At 28.5% G+C, this 19236-nt stretch overlaps 1 protein-coding gene and 1 long non-coding RNA gene across 6 annotated transcripts in view; one reads left to right on the forward strand and one right to left on the reverse strand.

The window, feature by feature from the left end:
* The window catches only part of LOC126847857 (uncharacterized), a 111275-nt gene that overhangs the window by 10470 nt on the left and 81569 nt on the right, over nucleotides 1-19236 (reverse strand). The window lies entirely within an intron of this gene.
* On the forward strand, nucleotides 8534-11648 carry LOC126847861 (uncharacterized). 2 transcript variants are annotated; one of them, XR_007687141.1, is made up of 8 exons: nucleotides 8534-8745; nucleotides 9028-9238; nucleotides 9390-9556; nucleotides 9629-9748; nucleotides 9830-9975; nucleotides 10224-10359; nucleotides 10502-10724; nucleotides 11040-11648. It is a non-coding gene; the product is annotated as an uncharacterized LOC126847861 (long non-coding RNA). The 2 variants fall into 2 exon arrangements; XR_007687142.1 differs by having other exon boundaries at nucleotides 10502-10562.

A 19236-nucleotide genomic window follows, 5' to 3' on the forward strand; every position in this document is an offset into this window, starting at 1 on the left:
TTCTTTGTGAATTAATGTGTAGAAGAACAAATACAAGTATTCAATCAGTGTTTTTTTGATTTTTACTTTTATTAGAGTAGCTTCTCTTTTGTTAGGAAAGACATAACTCAACGTGACTCCATTAGCAAAGTATATGTATTTAAAAAATGTAAGGTAACGCCACTTTTACAATAAACGACCAAATTGTTTATTCAATTCCAACAAATGATTCGTTATAATGCTGATAAAACATTTATGGGGTCAGTAGAAATAATGTATCTATGAAATTAATCTACATTTTTATTGAATATAACATTATTTTTCGTTGAGCCTCTGAACCAAATTTCAACAACACCTGCATTACAGCCTGTGAGTCGTAGGTGCGATTGGAGTTTTTATTGTCACTGTTTATATATTTTCTCAGATATCATGTTGTTTTTTTTAAATACATTTTTTTTTTGTTATTTGCCTTTATATGTTTCAACAAACAAGCACGCAAAGTAGAACTCTACTTTACACAAGTTATAGCAAATACTTGTTCTGATTTCGATTTAATATTACAGTTTTAATTAATAATTACTATTAATTTCATATGTAATATTTAATAGTATGACTAAAAGAAATATACAACTAACTGTAGTTATAACATTTTGGTAGTTGAAATAAAAATAAAAATATGGACACTACAAAATTGCTGCAATTACTCTCCGGTTTTAAGTGCATAGATTATCTCTTCGAATTTATCTTGAAAGCGGCTCTAATTAATATTAAACATTTTAATATTTTTTTTTTTAAAAGCTATAAAAATATATTATTTCACCTCTTAAGTGATTTAGCTACATGTAAAGGGCTCTTATGTGTTTAATCAGTAATCATATAAATTAAACTACATAAAATACAGTATTTTTCACAATGCCTGTTGAAGTGTAAACAAATGACTATTTACTGTTGGCACACATTTTTGAGTTTTAACATTATAAGAACAGTTATGTATACACTATACAGTAAAATATTTTAAAGATTTTATTCTGTTGTTTGGGAAAAATAAGTTTTTTGTTTGAACCTATACTATATTGTAATATAAGATAATAAGCGACTCTAAATGTATGAACACAATAATTATAAAATGTGTTAACTAGAATACAAGATATCCAATAGGGCTGTAATTTGGATTAGAATACTTCATTTTTAAGGATTCGAATAGTTAAATAGTAATATACATTTCGAATTAGATTGTAATTCCTACTTTTTTCGAGGTAGAAGAATGTTAAGTTAGTAATTAAAAAATTTTGCGGTCCGATTCTACACGACCTGGACCGATCTAGCCCAATAAAGTTAATGTAACTAGCTAGATTAACATGGACTGCGTAGAATCGCGTTAGAACTATTTTTCAAACATAAAATCGAGTTGGGTAATATTTAATTGTGTCAAGCTAACTTGAATCGGTCTATTTTGAATTTTTATATCCATCTGATCAAGTGAAAATAATAAAATATACACACTTAATGTCTGAAAATTAAAAGTAAATAAACTATTTACAAAGTTTTCTTCGTAAAAAAATAATATACATTTATGTTAAACAGATCTCTACGAGGTACCATCTTTATTCCCGTAACATGTTGTACACATTTTAATCAAATTATTATATTGACACCGATAATGTTGAAGGGTTTTAAATCACTTGTAATTCAAAATCGGTATTTATTGGTGCATTAGTTTTGTTCTTTTTCTGATTTTGTATTAACATAAAAAATAATAACTAAAATACAAATTAATAATATGACACTATTTCAACTTTCGAAAAAATACTATAATAGTTGTAGGTATAGAATATCAGGGGTTCGGATTTCGTTTCTATTTGACTCATGTCTCTTTTATGTTCCGGAACAAATACCCGGAACTCGTTCCTCAAGATATTCGTTCCTGAGCAATTATCCGGAATTCGTTCCTCGAGATATTCGTTCCGGAGCAAATACTTGGAACTCGTTCCTCAAGATATTCGATCCGGAACAAATACCCGGAACTCGTTCCTTTGATATTTGTTCCAGAACAATTACCTGGAACTCGTTCCTTTGATATTTGTTCCGGAACAAATAAAATGTAATTGTTCTTTGTCATTATTAATAATTTATTAATGGAGCAAAATGTATTTGTTCTACGTATTATACTGTTTCGTTCAAGTTTATTGAAGGTGCCTTTTTTTTTGTTACTTTAGCCTTTGTGTGTGGTATTTTAGAAATAATAGACACATTTATTTAAATTAAATGTTAATTAATTCACCATAAGATTATAGGTAATGCATTTGATATAACAAAACTGCTTCCTTTATTTTTAAAGGAACGAGGAAAATGAACGAATATTTTTTTTGAGGAACGTGAACGAAAATGACAGTTCCTTAAAACATTTAAAAACATATTTTAGTGTAGTTTTCTTTGTTTCTAGACGTTATAAATAAAGGTATTTTTAGTTGGTTTACGTTGACTATTGACAACGGAACGACTCCTGCATACCCCAGCCTATAGTTTTCAACAATTAAAAACAATTTTTATAACTATTATTATTATTTCAATTCTAATAAAAAAAAGAAATGATAAGTTTACTATTTTTTTGAAATAGGTAGGATCTATTTTATTTTTCCATTTCCCATATTTTTAACGTATTAAGATACCTATAACTATGAAGTGTGAATTGGAAAAAGAAAATATTTGATTTATTAATTATTTAATATATTACTCTGATATTAGTATATTCTTCAATGATATTAAATAAATTATTTAACGAAAAACGTAATATCTTGACACGATGATTAAAATATACTTTAAAAATAACAACAATTTTTTAAATAACTTGGTTACAATAAAGGACCGAAAAGTGGAACGAATTCTTTTTTTAGAGGAACTGGATCTGGAACGAGTTCCTTGTTTGAATAAGGAACTAGGATCTGGAACGAGTTCTTATTTTAAGAAATGAACGGGAATCGGAACGAGATTCTTTTAAAAAAGAACTTTCTCAACACTGCCTCTAAGATAAAATCACTTTCAAAGTAACGCTTCGATGCTTCTTTGTTAATACAGCACCACAATTTAATAATTTCTAACTTTGCTGGTTTACACTGTGCTTGGTTTGGACTGTACTGGCTCGAAAATACTAACTTCTGATTCGCATCAAAGCGTTTTTTCGAATGTGATTTTATCACTCTCAGATTTAAAAACTCCTGTAAACCTGTGACCTCCCCGTTCCCACTATGCAATGGACTCACCATGCTCCGTTCCCACTGTACTAGCTTTTTAGTTTTCCTTTTTAAAAACCTTTACAATTAACTATTTTGGAAACTAATGGATCGAAAAACATTAAAATGAATATAATTTACATTTTATAACAAATGTTATTCAAGCTATATTATAGAAAAAGAGTTATTAAAGTATGGCGCGAATGGCAATGTTATTTTGAAAATAACAGAACATTCATGTTTCTAAAAAAACACGTAAGGCTGAAAAAACATTTCGCTAGCAATAAACAATTTTGGTTAGTGTTGCATGAAATAATTGTCGAATATTCCAAATATCCCTGACATTTTTCGAAAATAATAAGTCAAGTTGTTTTTACTTAGTTTTTTTTGGCCGAGTAAAATTGAAAAATGATATTAAATTCACAATCGCCGACCCCAAAAAAATATAATTTGACCACTTTTAAAGTCTTTTACACACAAACCCAGAAAAATGTTTTATCCTTGATGTGGAGCAGAGACGCTATTGGTTTTACAATTATGTGTGCTTTTTTTTTTGTCTGTAAATGTATTTTTTTTAATACTGGACCAATTCCTTCGGGTATCAACTCTATAAATCACAAATTCCATCTATTTGGTACTTGAGGAGAGAGGGGTTTAATGTTGTAAATATTTTACTTCCTCACAGTTAAAATTTGAAAAAAAAACATACGATGTTAAAAGTTAGAACTTTTACTGGCTATAATTTTGAGAAAACGAGTCGGATCGAGTTGAAATTTACAAATAATATTTCAAGGGTCAAAGTATCAAAGCGTTTATTTGAAAGTGATTTTATGCATTTTATAATAATTCCAATAGACCTGTGACCTCTCCGTCCCCTCTATGCTTTGATTCCATTGTGCCTATACTCTACTGTACTAGTCCTCTCTAATAAAATCACTTTCAAATTTCTAACTTATTCAGAGCATTTGTTTAATGGATTTTAATTATAATCTATTATGTTTTAACATAATAAGAATTTTCAGTTTTTACAAGAAAACGTGAATAGTTTTATTGTAGTTTTTTTAATTGAAAGTAAATTGTTATATGCTTTGATTGAGGCAGTGTAAATAAATTGTTATAGCGAATTTTGTTTTGATGCTTGTGTTTGAATGTATTGTAGAACGTTATTTTATAGTAACTATAAATGTATTGTGTGCAGGTGCTTGGTGGAGTGAGATAAGGCAAGTTTTGTAAGATCATTTATCGTTTTCACAGCGACTATTGTAATGTAAACAAATAGTAAGGACTTATAAGTATCACAAACTTTGAATATTACATGCATCTTCCTATTTTACAAAAACAATTTTGTGTAGTTTTATTACTTATTTTTTTTTATCGAAAACGAGTGGTTTTTAGGCACATATTCTGTTTTGCAGTTTTTTTATATTTAAATGTTTGACCTAATTTAATTCTTGCACGGTAGAAACTCGATGTTTCAATAATTATATATATTATTTTTAAAGATTTGAATATTCGAATAGTTGTATATTAATATACATTTCGAATTTGATAGTAATTCCTACTTTTATCGATATCCAATAATGTAAACACCTAAATTTAATTATTTTTGTCATATAATTGGGAGCTATGATATTTTAGCTTTGTATTTTCACGTTTTTTTGGTATTTTGGGTATTTTACTGTGATACTAGGTTTTACAATGCAAGAAAATAAATAGTTCCAAACATTTGAGTACACAAATAACATAACAAAATACTTTTAAAACCCAACTTATTTACGAAAAATAAATATAAAATTTCTGTAATAGTAGTTTTTGTAATGTATAATGTTAAAATGTAATAATGAATGATACCTACAGTTGTTTGCAATTAATTTATATTACAACATGAAAAACAACTTGTTTCCTATAAGATAATATAGAAAATGATATAAAACTATAGAAATAGTTGAAAATATATTGTATATTATAATGTAAGAAAATAAATCGTTAACATTTTGTGTAAACATAAGGTTGAAATAAAATGTATAACGCAAGTTGAATGCATATTATTTAATTTTAAACTTCAAATTATTAAAAGATCCGCTACAGTTTTTGGCGTATTTCTAACAAACGATAATTTCGATGATTTCTTTCTATATTTAATGTCATTTCCTTTAACGTACATAATCACAATATCAATATGTGAAAAAAGATGTGTTATTTAGATATTTATAAAATTATTAGGTATATTTTCCTATTAATATTTTGCAATCGGCCATAACACTTCTCATCAACTTCTTACCCAATTTTCTATATTATAGATACTATTATGTACCATTTATCTTTTCTGCTTCTTAATACAATTAATAAACATTGATTATACTATCACTATGGAATAAGAATATTTCATTTTCTTCAATTTTATTACTGTTATTCTATAAATATTTTTAAATTTTGATTAACTATGTTTGAAAAAGCTTGTATTTCAATAATACTATATGTACGATGGGTACGATTAACTTACCCTATTGTTAATTATTATGTTATTGCATTTAATAAAATTACAATTAATTATGTATTAAATCATTTTAACTAAGTGATGATAAACAGTAATCCACAACAAAAACTAAAAAAGTTACATTGTTTAATCGAAATTTGTCGAAAAAAGTTCAGCTCGGAACCTAATGAAAAACTAAAAGTTTCATTCTAAAATATATTTTCCAAAAGCGAGATTGTCTTAACAAAACGCAAGGTATATTTATTTATTTGATTTTAGGTGGTCTAGACCTATTGCTTGCTCTTACCTTCCTTAATTAATCTTTATAGCAAAAAAGTTTAAAAAATACATTTAAAAAAAATATTTTTGGCCTATACTAGGCTGATAAAAAAAAAATAAAGGAAATATAATCCTTCAAAATTTAAATGTCATCTTTAAAACACAAAAAACAAAATATTAAAATATCAACAGTTTTAACTCAAGCCATCCCAGATTCTTATGTAAAGGAGGACTCATGGTCGAAGAGGTGATTTAAATGGCATTGCGTTGGCGCTCACTATCTACTATAAAAAACTATAAAGAGGCCATGAACAAAGCTTAAAAAAAAATTGTCCGTCCTCATACATACCAGAAAAATACCTATATTATGTTTTATATTCTATTACATAATCCATATTATGTATTATACTTATATCCTCCTTATGATCAAGCCCTATTTGCCATTGAGCTTAACCCTAAGTAGATATACTCTATATAAGGGATGTTAAGTTTTACAGCGAAAAATTAAAACCCATTCGGCAGGCTGAGGTGTGCTTCAAAATTTCAGTCATGTGTGCATTGTCCAACAGGCTGCCTAATGCATGACTTACTCAAGTAAACCCTATAAAAAGTAATAAATTATGTTCTAAATTTGTTATCCAAAATTAAAACAGCAGTGGTAAATTTTGGTAATGCGAACCAACCTCGTAACTTCAATTTTTTTTACATATTAAAATAATATAGATTACATTTTAAGTTTTGTTTATTTCCAATTCATTTGTACCTATAATAGACGAATAAATAAATTTGTGTAAATTCTAATGTAATATACAACATGTATTATTGTTGGTTAAAAATAATTGCAATAATAACAATATAATATTTTAGATGTAATACAAAACCGCTGTCAAAGCAATATCCCCGGAACGTAGTGGAGCCGGTTATAGTGACGGACGTGAACTCGCCGTCAGACTTCTATGTACAGCTCCAAGCTAACAGCAATGTGTTGTCGATGATCAAAGAAGAGCTGGCAAACACCAAGCACATCAGCGTCAACATAGGCCACAACAATTGCCAAGTCTACTCGGTTTTGGCATCGAACCAACGCAACGGTATCAATGTAAGATTGTAAACGGGTACGAATAAAACTGACAGAAGTGGCGGACGGTTCACAGCGTTGATTATGGCTTTGTGGAAACGGTGAACCGAGACCGGATGCGAAAATATCCCTACCAGTTGAAAACAATACCACTTTGGCGTTCAATTGTGCTCCGGACGATTTAAAGCCCATAAATCAAACTCGGGTTTGGTCCGACGATGAAGCGAGCAATCTGTTTTGTAAGTTGAAGTTTGCCGGAAGTCCGGGACGTTTTACTTGTATCCCGCCGTGACCAGAGGAGAAGTCACGGAAGTCATGACCTGTACCCGTTGTTGATAAGAAGCGCGTTGTGCTTTTTCGGCCACGGCTCGTTTGGTGGTTCCTACCGAAACGAACAAGTGGAAAACGAGCTGAATCGACGGCGTTGCATCATTGTTACAATAAATTATTATAATTGATTTAAATTCAGACGTGTATAATATAAACATCTATGTATGCAATTTCTAGCGGTCGTCACTAAGCAACGGATAGATAAATACATTTTTTTTCTTTATTAATATTTTCCGAGTTTGTTTTTACAATCGGTTCACGTGTATTTTACACTGTGTTTATTCACTTATTGTTTATCCTTTATATTGTATTGTACAATGCGTTTGGCTATGATCCCCACTTTCTGATTGCAGCACGGCTGTTTTATTATTTTTACCCTTCACTTTGATATCGACTTTTAAGCTTTTATACTTTCTTTTTCAAACATAGTTAACCAAATTTTTAATTCATTTATATAATAACAGAAATAAAATTACATGAACGAAATATTCCTATTGGCTATCCTATAGTAATAGTATAATCTATGGTAATTGTTTATATAAGAAGCAGAAAAGATAAATGGTACATAGGTATTATTAGTATCTATAATTATATAGAAAATTGGGTGAGAAGTTGAAGAGAAGTGTTATGGCCGATTGCAAAATATTTATAATATCTTTTATATTTTTGAATAATATTTTGTAAAATTATTAAGAACATACATTTTTAGGCAATATAATAAATTGTTAAATTTCCGATGAGCTTGGGAAAGGGTATTAAGTCCAATTACATAAACAGGGTTACATACTCGATAATATATTTTTCAAAACTTTCATTAAAATTAAGTAACACAGATTTATTCAGATATAAAACGTAAAATATAATTGCATTTTAAGTCTTAAATGTATTGAATTTTAAACCTTAAATTACTAAATGTATTTACTTATTTAAATAAACTTAGGCCTCGTTTTTTATTTAAAAGCTATAATTAGGGCAAATTGATACATATTTTATTATTTTTTTAATTACCTGAAATCAAACGTTTCTTAGAGTTCTTAGAAAAGCTCATTATCCCATAAACTAAATAGGTAAGTTTCCCTTCAGTTTGTTCTGTGTTATTATTACTGATAAGATTTGATAAGATGTGACTGATAATAATCTCAAATCGACAATCACTATTCAGCTATAATATTACTGTAGGATTGAACTTCACAAGGCACCCACCAGTATTGTAATTATTTTTCTTAGAAAACAAATGACTAAATGTATAATATTCATCATACTTACACAGTAGACAGTAGTTCTTCTACAGTTCTTGCTATTAGTACTTTTCTATGTAAATCAGTTGTATTAGTGTCGTGTAAAAATGATTGGATATCGACTCAAAAACAAAGGTTGGTTAATATTATTATACTGCATTTAGTACTACTAATTTTTACACTAGTCGATAGGATAACTCAAGTTACCAGTAAGGTATAAACAAATCGTTTTAATTCTTTTTAAATCAAAACTATCTGTCTACGGTAAACAAACTTGTATTTGTTTGTAATAAAATATACACAATTGAATTTATAAAAGAGTAAAAACTATTTTATATTAACACATTTGTGGTCAATTGAGCTTTATTTTTTTTATTTATACTTACATTTTGTTAAATTTTTTGATAATAATTACAGATGGAAAACCTGCGTACGGAGTAGAAGATTCAAATTTTGAATTGACCTTTTATTCAACTTTTGTTTACAAGCCATAAACGTCACTGGATTTACAAGGTAATTAGGGCCTGATTACAAAGTATCGTAACTTAATGTATGTCTACATGAGAAATTTCAAACATCAATACTTGCGGGATTAACTGAAAGCAGAAAGAGTACTTGAGTATCACAGGTAGTCAAAAAAAATAACTATGCATTTATTTTACATAACCTTCTACGAGAAATCTGCAAATACAAAGCATCGGATTAAGATTTCTCTGAAGGAACAATATCAATAATAAAATATAATTACAAATTAATAAAATATTAATTTTCATTGATAGTGCTTAATGTCAATACGAGGAAGCAATCATCATATTAGTACCTCGCAAAATGAGTGCCAAGACATTGGCAAGCTGTGGAGCACGAGAAACAAAGAAACCAATTTCGGTGAACTGTTGGCTGTTCAAAAAGATTGTATAACTGCTCTGAACCTAATACAAAAATTAAGGTAAAGTGTTATCACTACAAAATTATTGTATTTGTTATTATTCATCTTTTTTTTTTTTAATTTTATGATAAGGTATTTTGTTGAATGAAACGATAAGTAATCTCTTATTCTTACTAGTCAACTGTTCGGCAAAGTAAACTAGAGAAGTTTATTGACAGATATTTAAATGGGTATTTTGAAAAAAAGTTGAAAGTAATAATACAGAAATGTTATTTAACTAATCTATATGAAAACTGATCAATTTCTTTATTTAATATATCATTTATTTTTTAGAAACGGCCAACATTACAGCTAGTTTACTGTCTGCAACAACGAACATTTTACAACTTCAAATTTGTTTTAAATTTTAAGTAGAGTGATAACGCTGATGACAATATCACAAAGAAGATTGTATCCAACTAAATAATTTTTCTTGAGAGGTAACACACAAGTATTTATTATTGTATAAATTGTATGCCCCTGATACTTTTTGAGTCTGTTTAATATTGTGGTCTTAATAAATTACAGTTAGAAGTATTGATATTTCTGGTAATCATTTTTTTTTAGAACCAAATACTTAATTATTTTATCAAACAATCTAAACTGTAATTAAAATTGAAAAAACTAAATATTTTTTAACATAAGATTAAGCCAAAGGCCAATAAAATATTATACATTTTTATTTTAGGATAAAACTGTTTCCTGTTCTGATGCATGGATGAAAAAGATAAACGATTATAAGCGCCCTTGACCTGCTCGGAGAACTTTTTTATACGTTTTTTTTACCAACATCTGTTAAAACATTATTTATGGAATCGTTAATGGTTAGTAATTGATCATATTTTATCATTTAATTTCGGATTATTATTTAATAAGCTTTACTTATACTTTCTTTACGATCCAGTCATATTGACTGTGGATTGGTTAATTTGACGTACGGTGCTGATTAATTTACTACCGTTCCAGTTTATACAGCGTTTGCTGGACAAAGAGCCATACGAGCTGGAAGTGAGCGACCTGGATACAAGTATGATAAACTATGTCTTTTATGACTTAGAAAACATTTATTACCAAATAGTGGTGTCACTGTAATTATTCAACTACAACAAATTATGCAAAGCGTAAAAGATACGTGTTTATTTGTTAAACACGATGAAATAGTTTAAAATGCCATTTAATTTGTGCAAAGGTGACTAATCCATAATGTTAACAAAATATAGTATTAAATTGATAATTTTTATATGTATCTCTGTCTTTTTGTATGTGCCGACATTGCAGAGTCTATCTTCATTGCTTTAAAGATGGACTCTACAATGGCTCCGTGATGTCATATAAAAAGACATGGATATGTCCTAAATTATAGAGTTCTCTTTCAATTGGTAAACATTTTAATACGATAATATAATATTAATATTTGGTTACTAGATACTTAATTTAATTCAAAGAAATTTGATTATGTAATATTGTCCACAAACACTATTTATAAACAATTTTTCATTTTTAGGAGACACAAGAATCATCCTTAAATGCAATGTGTGCATAAGTCTGTCGGTGCTGATGAAGATCTATTAGTTCACCCCCGATCAATTTTCACCTATGTTAATCGATCGCATTTGTACGCAGTGATAAAATATGATAATTACCGACTGTTAATTTTAATTAATTTACATTACGACATTAACAATTTTGATGAATTGTTGTCTTTTTTAAACATTTAGACAAATCATGTTTTTAAAAAAATGTATAAAGTAAACTGGTTTAAGACCCAAACTCTTATTTAACAGAACCTTATTTCCATTGTCGCAATCTAATATGAATGTACAATTTATTTTAGGTACTTATTTGTGTGTTAAATATGTTATTGAATATACTGGTAAAAACCAACGTGGTATACCAAACTTGTTTTACGATCTGTGTTAAATTTTCTATTTTGCTTTAACAACTTTACCTATCAAGTAATATTAAATTTTTGTCGTGTCGTTTATGCTAACAAACAAAATTATTTTTTTACTGTTGAAGAATTATTGTACTTTTGCATTGTTACCATCGATTTAATAATGTATTTAGTTTATAACATGTGCCATTTAAAATTTAAAGGGGAATATATTCTAATAAAGCAAAACTAGTTTTAATGTAATAGTTGAATTTAATACAATTAAGTATTTAACTGATTTTTGAACAGTCCTTATTACTAGATACGGCTTTACACTATTTTTCTACCCCAACATTGTTTAGTCATGTACTTTGAATTATTTAATTCATCTCTGACATTAACTGTTAATAGCATTCAGTTTTGTAAAAAAAAAAATTGTATTTAAATTGCTCATTATCATAGATGTAATTATTGAAAGGTTATAAATAATCTTCTATATAAATAAAAATGTAATACTGTTCGTAACCGATTTGTCTTTTTTTTTTTTTTTTTTTTATGTTTGTAATAGTCCGAATAAGGCTTTTCCGTGAAAAATTGGAAAAGTTACCCGGAAACATGGAAAATTAAAAATTTGAGTGAAAGTTTATTCCAATAAATGGATTACCTATATAGTAATTATATGATATTTTAAATAATTAGTAATTGTAGTAGTAGCGTTAATTAATTACTATAAAGTAATAATGTTTATGTACGACTATGACCGAGTCATTTTTTAGTAGGTATAGTATTATTGTTTTTCATTTGACAATCTTGAGGCCAAATTGAGTCGAATACAAAAGCATAAGTCTTTTAGTTTAGGGCAATACAAAATATTAATTCAACATTTTCTATTAATTTTAACTTAAGGTGAAATAAAAATTGTAAAGTTATATATTAGGCGCAAATAGACTAAAGTTTCGAGGGTCTAAATCTTATAGTTATACTTAAATAGTATTTGTTGATCGTTAATTGTAACTTAACATTGTACTACCTTTTGTACTTGATACATTTAAGTAGACAACAGATATTCCAGAGAAAAATTACAAAAAAAATAATAAAAATGTACTTACTATAATATATTATTAAAAAATCGAACTGGTTGTTAAACAATTATTTTGAATTCATACACATTTTTAAAATTATGTAAAACTGAATTTGTATTTTATTTTAATTATAAATATATTGATATTAAATAAATTAAGCAATTAAGTAGCTACATATAAAAACTCTTATGGGGCCTCACGGTGATTATATAGGCAACTTTTTACTGAAACCATTTATGATAAAATCTGTAAACATAAATAGTCACACAGGAAAAAATGTCTATTTTGATATTTAATTTTTTTTAAAATTATTTTTCAATTTTTGTAATCCATAAAGGCTATTTTTTTTTATTTTTTTTTAAACTATTATCAAATATTGAAAAATAATATGCTACAATCGATAGAAAGGATAATAATTAATGGAAATTCAAAACTTTTTTCAGAATGGAAATTAGACTTAATAGGAACACAGGATAATGAAAATGCCAATATTCTATTTATATGAGGTATTTAAATATCTCATTTCAACCATGAAGTTATAAGTTGTACTCTTTGCAGGGCACCATTTTTATTTTGTATCAAATAACTGGTTTAAATTATCAAAATTGTAATTATATGTAATTACTATTAACTACGAATTAATTATATATTTATAGTTAAGCTGACTGCAGACTGAGTACAAAATACCCTATAGAAAACATTCAATTTTTTTTTTTAGTATTCGGCAAAGCTTTATTAACTTTTTGAGTATAAATAGTAGGTAACATGTGAATTAAGTTGATTTTTTTATTAAAGAATAATTTACTGAACATTTTGACTGGTCGATAACCAGTTTTAAATAATTAAAATGGGTACACAAGACTTAATAGGGTTTCTCTAATATCGCATAACTCTGAATTTTAAAGACACGATTTTAACTACCGTCGATTAAAAACTTGTGAAAAGACCTTCAAGATTGTTCAATATGTGATTTGAAAGTCTTTGTGAAGAGGGGCGATTTTTTTTAGCTACAATGGGAAGTATATGATTACAATATATTTTTATTTTTAATTACGGTACAATTTTAACTTTCCTATAGTGTACTTACAGTAAGCGAACACCGACAAATTTAATATTATCCTATCGTTGCGCCGAGCTGCATACATCGGACGCCGGATGGTTAAGTCGGTGAGCTATAGCCTATGAACATGGGGCCCTGGTACGATTTTGGTAGAATAGTCGTCGCATTCGAAACAAAGAAATTATTTTATGGGGTTTTTAAATAAATGTCGCTCGTTTTTAAGTTTTAAATGTGTTTTAATACTGTTATACTATGGTCTATATTACTATAGTTATGAACCTAATTGTTATAAAAAAAGTTCAAAAATCGTGTTAACTTCATTAATTTAAAAATTCTTTAAATCACTTGACACCAAATTAACTCAATACTTGTAATACTGCACATTAGAGTATGTTATTAGCACATTACATCAGATTAAATTTTAGTATAAACATGTACCTTTGTGCTACATTTCAGGTTTCTACCAATACGGCAAGTGCCTTATAATTTTGATGATGAGTGTGTAAGTACCTTACAAAAATGTAAACTTTGATATTCTCCCTCTTTGAAAAGGCTCAATTTGTGCAGTGTCCAAAGATACTTAAGTTAAATGTGTGTTTCAAATTTCAAAAGTCCATATTAGGAGGAAGCAGAGATATGAGGGTGAGAAAACCCAAATGAATTGGTTCATGTAGGTATTCATACACTGGTATTCTTGGAATTTACCTTGGCGCACTGTCAAGTTGATATTCCAACCATTCTCATGCGTTTAAACCGTCGCTTAAAAACTTTAATTTTACCAAAAGTTGCAAAGTATATGATTACAATATATTTTTATTTTAAATTACGGTATGTTTTAACTTTCCTACAGTAGGTGAAAACGAACAAATTTAAAATTATCCTATCATTGAGCCGAGCTGCGTACATCTGACGCCGAATGAACATGGGACCCTGGTACGATTTTGTTAGAATATTCATCGCACTCGAAACAAAGGAATTATTTTATAAGGAGTGACAACCGTGCATAGCGGTGGGATAGAAGTTTTCATAACGGTTCAAACAATTGGCGCGATTTTTAAATTCAAAATGTATTAATATTATTATTATTATTCTATAATATTATTGTAGTTATGAACCTACTTGTTATAAAAAAAAATAAAAAATCGCGTACAACGGTTAGCCGTTTGAAGTATAGGTATTATTTATTTAAATTACTTGATGCCGAATTAATTCATTAGAGTCGTATTGGTAGTGATAATGGAATAGGATAATATCATCGTGACCTCTTTCTAACGCTATTCGTGCAATATGTGTATATTTTTTAACTGTAAACGTTTCCCAGAAAAAATTTAAATCGTTAATTGTTTGTTGTACCTAAATCAAAAGTCGATAAAAATGTTTTATAATATTCCGAGAACTTACCGACAACTTCATGCCTTCTCACCTAAAGTCTAAATAAAACTAATTTTCGGTTTCTGGTTTTCTCGGTTTTAGATCCCAGTGTGTTTTCGGCGAAACGATACCAGCGTCCATCGTGGTCACGGTTATCTAAGTAACCGTGGTCGTGGTCATGCTCGACGCATCGTAGGTCCTATCCGAGGGTCTCGAAAATGGTACCAGGGTCTCATGGCCGAATAACACCGTCCGGCGCGGCGTCCAGTATCATAGTTGCCGCCGCCTGGTCTTCGTTGAATCGACGAAAGGACGCCGCACGGTTTACACATTTCTTATACCATCGCGTCGTAGCTCTATTATGCTGACAAACAGGAAGCGGGCCATACTTCTAATATACACCTTTAATACCAGTTTATTCTATTTGTTTAGTCCGTTGACGTTCTAATTTAATAAAAAAATATTATTGAGATCTGGAGCTGGATGGGTGTTTTCACAATTAACAAATTCAAAGAAACTTCTTTTGATTTCTGACATAAGAAAGGGTTTCCCGGGCGTTTAACACACCTAGTCAATAAGTCGTATACTTTTGTTGTATGTAAGCCTTTTTGGTAATTAGTACACTCGAGAATACATTTGGAGGGTTTCCTTGGTTCAACTATTACTAAGCAACGTAACAGTTTATTAAAATAGAAGAGGTAGAGATGCTAAAACTGAAAGAGTAAAGCAGAACTCTTTGTCTCGGAAAATAATAATTTCCGAGTCATCCCAACTAGTTACACTTGGCTTTGATGAATTCCTACTAAATGTAAACGACTTGGCTTATTATTTTTAACTATGTACAAAATTGGAATAGATATGTCTGCTATATCTTTGCCTTCGAGATTCAATGTACGAGTAGCGCATTGTTTTATTATGTGAATATAATAGTTAAGATAATAAAAACTTATTTGATAATAATATGATTCATTAGAATAAAATAATTGTTAAGAATAATAATATAATATATATATAGAGAGAGAATTACAGGATTTGTGATAAAAAAATTTAAAAAAAATTAATAATAAAATATATGTGAAATTTTAGGATTTAAATGCATAAATATACCTAGGTAATGATTAAGTTAATTATTAAAAACAGGCTATGAAGTAAAGTGAGCTTAAGTTGTTTAATCTAAACTTTCTGTTGCAGTTGCGTAATCATATGAATGATGTATACATTTTTTTTCTTCTATGCTTGTAGGTACATATTTTACTATGTTTTTCAATACTTACAACATTTTTATCTTCATCCCTTATACGTATAATAGGCATTGAATTCGTTTTTTCAAAGAGAACGTATGTTTAAATTCCACAAATATATAGACAAAAGAATTTGATACATTTTAGCGTTTGAATTTCCATTAATATTTTCGTTTTATATGACTTAGTAATGACTTTCATTATTCTCTAAACTGTTTTCAATATTTTTTCGTTATTACTATGACTAGAAACCGTCACTGTGTTTAAATCGACGAATAAGATTTTTTATTTAATTAGAGCTTGTTGAACTACTGTCTTTAAAAATCGAAAAATATTGATTTTTAATTTAAATAATTACTATGCCCATAAGTGAGTAGTGACAAACCAATTAAAAATTCAAAAGACCATTTCAAAATTTTATTTTTCCTACTCAGTTATCGACTTAAATGTATGTGTTTGCATTGGGAAAAACAAAATTTTAGTCTTATTATGTATGAGGGTCGAGTTCAAAGTTCAAAGTTTTATCTCAAAGCTATCTTATGTAGGTACCTACAAGCATAAGAAAAGTATTATTTTCAAAATATTCATATTTAAAGAGATTGATTTGATAACTGATAATTGTATCTTGTTTTCCAGCCTCACTATTTTTTTTAAAAATTGTTTTGTTTATTAGTTTTTAGTATGCATGGGGTTTTGATTTGCCCAAATTGAAACCAATTTTTCCCAATTGAATTTTTTTTTCTGCTCTTCATTACCTTTATTATATTTTTCAAAATTGTTTTTTTATACAATAATTGTTAACATATAGAACCGCTCCCATTATGTTTAGGTTTCTTTGGGAAAAAACCTTAGTGTTTAACAATTTAAGCTAGCATGGCATTCAGATAAATTCAAGTTAATGGCTTACTTAATGTAGAAACATATTTTCACTATTTTAAGAATTACAGTTTTTTAAGTGGCTTGCCTGTTCCATATTTATCGACAATATTATTTACAGGATGACCATTTTATCGTGAACCACTCAATTTCTCAAAGGGTTCAATAAAACATTTAATTTTTTGTTTTTATATTGGGTTTATACAATGTGAAATCAATTTTTCATTATTTTTTTTTTTTTTTACCCTCCTCTTTCCGTTTGTTGATAGTGACTTTGATAACTATTTTTGTAGTTATTGAAGTTACAATTATTTTTATCTGCGCACACTTTTCAACCGCACTTCCCTTCCCATCTTAATTTTTAGACTCGTATAACTTTAAAAATTACCATTTCGACCAGTCAAAATGTTGAGTACATTACTTTTAATTTAAAAAGTTAATAAAATGTATACATTACAATTCAAGTTTTAAAAATTGCAAAAGTTAAAAAAAAAATGTGAAAAATTGAGATTACATTGTATAAACACATTTAGATTTATATAAGTAATAATGTTCGTGTCGTTTATTGTGAAACGCAATTTATACGAGTAACATATAGTGCCCGTGGGGCACTCGCGTATGGTGGACAATCCCCACCATTTATATATATATAGGAACTGCTGATACGTAACGCTAGTCTAAATCATGTTTCCATTTAAAAATTCCAAAAAAACCTCTTATTGGCTTATAAGGATTAATAATAAAAATTTTAAAAATATTGAAAAGTGTAGTAAGTAACCTACAAATCATAAAAATTCTAAAAATATTCATATTTTCAGAGAAAATGAGTGTCTTACGTTAGTTGGATCACCCTCTATATAAATTTATTTTAAAAATATTTAAAAGATAATTTTGTTAATAATTGATATATTAGGAATATACGTCGGAATGACAATGTGACCACTTGATTCTTGGACTCTCTTGGCTCCGTTACTAATTGGCGGCGATTTAAATATTTGTATGGGAGAGCCATAAATAAGGTAATGAAACCTTTAAAAAAACCAGTATAGAAGGGTTAGGGCATAGTGGGGACGAGGATGTCACAGGTTTACAGGAATTTTTAAATCTGAAAATGATAAAGTCAATTTCGAAAAAACGCTTCAATACAAATTGATAGTTAGTATTTTCAAGCCAGTACAGTCCAAACCAAGCACAGTATAAACCAGCAAGTTAGAAAGTATTAAATTGACGTGCTGTATTTACAAATAAGCATCAAAATGTTTGTTTGAAAGTGATTTTATTCAATTTTATCACTTTTATTTATAATAATTCCTGTAGACCTCTGACCTCTCCGTCCCCACGTTGCTTTGATTCTAATATGCCTATACTCTACTGTACTAGTCCTCTCGGATAAAATCAGTAAAATTTTTGATTTATAGAGTTGCTACTCGAAGGAATTGGTCCAGTATTAAAAAAGTTACAGTGTATAAAAACACAAAAAAAGCATACGCCAGAGTAAGACCAATACCTTCGCCGCTCTGCATCGAAGCTAAAAGATAAAATAAATAAACATTATCAAACAAAACGGAAAAACTCAAATGAAATCTTTTGACGTATTACTGATCAAATACACCTCATATTGCAGATATCGATATTACTTTTCTGTTTATTCTTTTATTTTTTTGTTATTACAAGCAAATGGTCCGTGAAGTGACAAAATGGATGTATTAAAACAAAAATGTAAGGACTTTTATTTACAATAATTAATAATTAATAGTGAAGCAATGTCTACAGATGGAATGGATAAAGAGGAGTAGTGGTCCCGACAAAGCATCTAAGTGGCCTGTATATTAAGCCAATACAAATAATGACTGAAAATAATCAATAGTTTATAATGGTGAGCAAAAACGTTTTATTATGCAGTAGGTTGAATTATTTAACAATTTTTATATTAGTGAGGCACGCAAAAAAATATTTAAATACAATAACAGATGTACATTATAATTTATGTATAATTTATTAAAAAAAACCTGAGAGAATAGAAAATATTTATGCTCATAATATCGTTAAATCAGGAACTATGCTATTTCCTGTATCGCTATGGTCGATGTTGTTGACATAATGTATATCAAGCCCAAAGCATTTGAATGACTTCCTGCCTACCCTTTCATGGCGTACGACACAAGTCTCGTCATCTAAAACAATTGCAGTGTTTACGT

This window comes from Adelges cooleyi, unplaced genomic scaffold (assembly GCF_023614345.1).
Source record: "Adelges cooleyi isolate 19-005CV unplaced genomic scaffold, UGA_ACOO_1.1 ACOO_flye_CR_arks_rails_tigmint_CR_PRNA_122, whole genome shotgun sequence".
Classification (NCBI taxonomy): Eukaryota; Metazoa; Arthropoda; class Insecta; order Hemiptera; family Adelgidae; genus Adelges; species Adelges cooleyi.